Source organism: Triticum aestivum, chromosome 7A (assembly GCF_018294505.1).
Source record: "Triticum aestivum cultivar Chinese Spring chromosome 7A, IWGSC CS RefSeq v2.1, whole genome shotgun sequence".
Lineage (NCBI taxonomy): Eukaryota > Viridiplantae > Streptophyta > Magnoliopsida > Poales > Poaceae > Triticum > Triticum aestivum.
The window spans coordinates 285,386,792-285,389,607 of NC_057812.1; positions in this window are offsets into that span (position 1 = coordinate 285,386,792).

A 2,816-nucleotide genomic window follows, 5' to 3' on the forward strand; every position below is an offset into this window, starting at 1 on the left:
CGGTGACCAGCAAGACATGCGCTTCGTCAGATAGCATTGTCTGCTCTGAAGACCTTGTTTCCACTCCAGATTTTTCCATGACCGTGCCGAATGGCTAATGCACAGGAAGAGTAATTGAATGTACTAAAATTGTTGACAAATTTAACACGTAATAAAAAATGATGGCATGATATAATTCACATATAAGATGACTGGCTAACCAGGGTGGCATTGCAAAATTCACATATATGATGCCTGGCTAGACAAGATGGCATTGCATGATTCACATATACGATCAAGAAACTAAACAGATGGCATTGACACGAAGCATGTCTAAACTAAGCAGATGACATCTTTAATGTATACAGTAAGCAATGCAAGGCACCATATGCATGATATTACCAACATTAGCATGCCAAGTTAGAGCGAAGACCTCATGGGGTAAATAGGAGTGGTCTTCTCCTTCCGAATCCCCCTCGGAATAGTTATCTTCCTCTTGATTATGATCCGAAATGGGTGGAGGCGGGGCTGCCTTTGCGCCCACCATGGAACGATGTCTGTATGAAATTTTATTGCCACGCAAGGCTCGTCTCTTTTGCTCTACATGATCAGTTCCATTGTGTACAATAACTGGCATGCATAGGAATAAAACATAGTGAGATTATGTAAGGAGTGCATGCACAAATCCAGAGTGATGGTAGCAAACTGTGGATAGACCCAAAACCAATGATAGCAGGCAGATAATAGCTTTAGTTAAAAAATACAGATAATGGCTCCTTTAATGTTTGTTTGCACCCAACATGAAACTCATAGTAGACACAGGAGATTAACCAGATAGTAGACAGATAGTACTGATTGCTGCCCCAATATGTACGCCACAACCATTTAAAAACTCAAGTTTCAGCATTAGTTTGGACCTGACTCAGAGTCTAATAGGTGAACACGATGATAATGTGGCATGTCATCATATTAAGCGACGCATAACGTAAGCAGACACGGAAGAGTGCGACCTCTCTTGCGGACCCGTGTAATCCTCAAGGTCATCTGCTCAGTTGATGATGGTAATGCAGTTGCCGTGGCTGCCGGCGGCGGGGAAGAAGATTTGAGGCAGCGAAAGACAGTCTGGAGAGCGGATCCCTGCTATGGTGAACCCTTCCGTCATTGGAGCAGCTGAGCTGGGGTGGAACACAGCGCCGCAGGAGCAGGACAAACCACACAAGGTTTTCTTTGACACATATCTGTAACAGAAGTAATTGAGTAATGGCTTGTTTGAATTTGAGGATTCTAACAAAGCAGGGATAGGAAATAGATAGGAATAGGACAGGAATGCACGTGCAGAACAGAGAATTTAAAAACACAGGATTTCTGCCAATCTGGGTGTTTGATTCACAATAATTGGAAGATCACAAGATGCAAAAAAGCATGGTGAGATTAAGTCAAACCACAAGAAAATGTACGGTTATAATGCTATTATGCTACTGTCTCTTAGTCTTGTGCTTGATGAATAGGAATATGAAAAGGAGGAGAAGTGGAAATTAGAATTCCTATGGTTTTTCTTTCAAGGAGACACTAAAGGAACAAATCCTACAGTTTTCCTTTGCTCCATTCCTTTGCACCAAATTCATGAAAAGTAGTACCATAGGAAACTTTCCAATTCCGATGTTTTTCATTCACTTTTCCTTTCAAGCACTGGTGATTCTAGTAGGCAGGCTTGAGCAAGGAAAATCCTACACTAAAAAAATGTTTTTGTGCTACTTCTATTACTTTGGACCCAGGCCACTGCCATACTAGCTCAACTCCCAGGCCCATCGACAAATGCATAGCTCAAACGCGTAGAGATAAATAATGATGGCGTTCAAGAGAGTCCATCACGGATAGCTAAGTTGCCTGGTACCTCACTGCTTGTCATATAGTAGGATAAAATAATCGTATTTTCCGTTACTACGAGTGCTTAGTGGATAATATATATAACATGTAGAGTAAAAAAGAGATGCAACAAGTGTACAACCTCTTTGGCGAAGCCATGTCGATCTCAGCGTGATTGGGTTGGCCGGTGAGGATGCTCCGGCTGACTTGGCTGTCGGAGGAGGGGAAGAAGATCTTAGGTGTTTGGAGATGGAGCCCGAGGTACTGCTCCGCTGTGATGGAGGGTTTCGTCGCTGGAGCAGCTCCGGTGAGTTGTACGACGCCGAGGCTCAAGCAGGACAAGAGAGACAACGAACAACGTTAACCTGAGTGGAATTCTAATAGCATCTCCAATACTTGACGTAAAATACATAACCACAAAGTGCTAGATGTAAAATACATCAGCCGCTCATCTCTGAACTTAACTGTCGAAACTGAATTTAACTGTCGAAACTGAACTTAACTGTCGAAACTGAACTTAACTGTCGAAACTGAATTCTGCTGTCGAAACTGAATTTTGTTGTCGAAACTGAACGCACTAGCAAGGTGAGGCTACACGTCGGTCGACTGACTTTTTCATCTCTGGTCAGTCGATTTTGCAGCCGTTGGATACGAAATCAAGGGCCTACAGTTCATCTTCAACCTCCACCCCCTGAGCCGCCAGCCTCCACTGGACAAACAGCAGCCCCCCGCCGCCCGCGGCCGGCGGCGTGCCGCCCCGCCCGCCCCGAAAACACTCCCCATCGCCGGTCCGCCGCCACCCCGGCCATCCCTCTAGGCCCCCCGTGCCAAGCTTTTTCTCCGGCGATCCCCACGCCACCGCCATGCTAACACCCCACCACCGCCGGCGACCATCTCTCCCATCCTCAATCCTAAGATAGATAGTGGGGTACCTCTCCGGCGAGCCCCCTCCCCGCTGCGGCTGGTTCTTA